Below are 1,578 nucleotides of genomic sequence, written 5' to 3'. Positions count from 1 at the left end.
TTTTATTATTTTTGTTCTTTTTTACGTTTTTGGGTATTTATCTTTTGTCTACAGGTTTTGGATCATAAAGAAAATTGAGCCAAGGAGTTTGGTGATTTCGTAAAGACTGGATCTTAAAGCATAAAGACTTGGAGCGAAAGATTAAAGCAAAAAGAACGGAAAAGAAGACAGTTTCTTTTAGTTATTTTATTTCTTAGGGTTTTGTTTATTTTTCCTTATTAAAAAAAAACTGTATTAGGTTTTATTATTTTTGTAATTTTTCTTTTCTTTTTGGACACTTTGTACTTTAAACTTTGGGACATTATTTTTAAACCCTACGGAAGGGTAGTTTAAATATAAACTGTGTGCAGAGAAGGACGGTGATTACAATATCTCCTCAGCCCCTCGGGTTCGTACATGACATATGAGTTGTGGCCCGAGTCGACTTCAGCGGTTCTTCGCCCGTCTGGAAGGGGAGGTAAGATTCTAAACACCCACGAATCTCCTGTCAGCGGGTTTACTGTATTCCTTCAGTTGCATATATGCTGAGGACTTGAAAACGGCTGCTTTAATTTACTAGTAAAGGGCATGGACTGGCCATACAAGATATGGGTTCGGATTTCATCACCGTTCTCTTCTTGCCCGCCTTAGGAAAACAAAACCAAACGCGAACCTAAGCCTAAAATTTTGACTACAACGAGACCTATAGGATAACGAGCTCAATAGGAAAGTCGTTCGAAAAATATTGGTTACTCTTTTGAGCATACTTCGAAGTTCATGATGGTTTCTGTGAGTTGAATGCGTGACTGCGCCGCCTTGTAATACCGGTGAGGCCTTGGGTGTCAAAGCTCCATCGAGCTTCCCTCGCCTCTATCCAACTTACTTTGACTCGGATTGATTCCAGAGGGGTTTTCTCAGATTGTAACGAGTTCGTTTTCGAAAGAATAGAAGCTGGTATAGAAACAATCTAAGTGGAGCCATCATGCTTTTTGTTTGCTAGAATTAAATAAGTTTGATTTGGTTGAGTCAGCCTTGTTTGTGATTGCATAGAATTCTCCACCTTATTCATTTGCATGCCTGAACGTAAAAGAGACGCCCTAGGTAGATTTGTTAAAGAGAAACCTAATAGTTCTAAGATTCTCGATTACCTCAATTTAGAAAACCCGATTCTTGAAGATTCCGTTTTTGAACGTCCGTTTGAGGAGAAAATCCCTGATATTCCAATAGTGCCAGAAGTGGCAACTTTGAAAGCTTTGTTGAACCCTACTAGGACTACTCGTCCCTCGTGTATCATGTTATCTGAAACTGAAGCAAATTATGAACTTAAGCCTGGAACCTTATAGTTGCTCCCAATATTTTTAGGGAAAGAAAATGAAAACCCCTATTTCCATGTTAGGGACTTTGAGGAAATTTGTAGTACCCTAAAAATTAGAAACCTTGATGATGATGCTTTGAAACTCAGGTTATTCCTCTTTTCCTTGAAAGATAAAGCTAAATCGTGGCAATATAGTTTGGCTTCCGGATCAATTGAAACATATGAACAACTTACATCTGCCTTTTTGAACAAGTTTTTCCCTAGGAACAAAACATCGTCTATTA

The sequence above is a fragment of the Papaver somniferum genome, chromosome 1, assembly GCF_003573695.1.
Source record: "Papaver somniferum cultivar HN1 chromosome 1, ASM357369v1, whole genome shotgun sequence".
NCBI lineage: Eukaryota > Viridiplantae > Streptophyta > Magnoliopsida > Ranunculales > Papaveraceae > Papaver > Papaver somniferum.
This window is presented reverse-complemented; position numbering follows the sequence as displayed.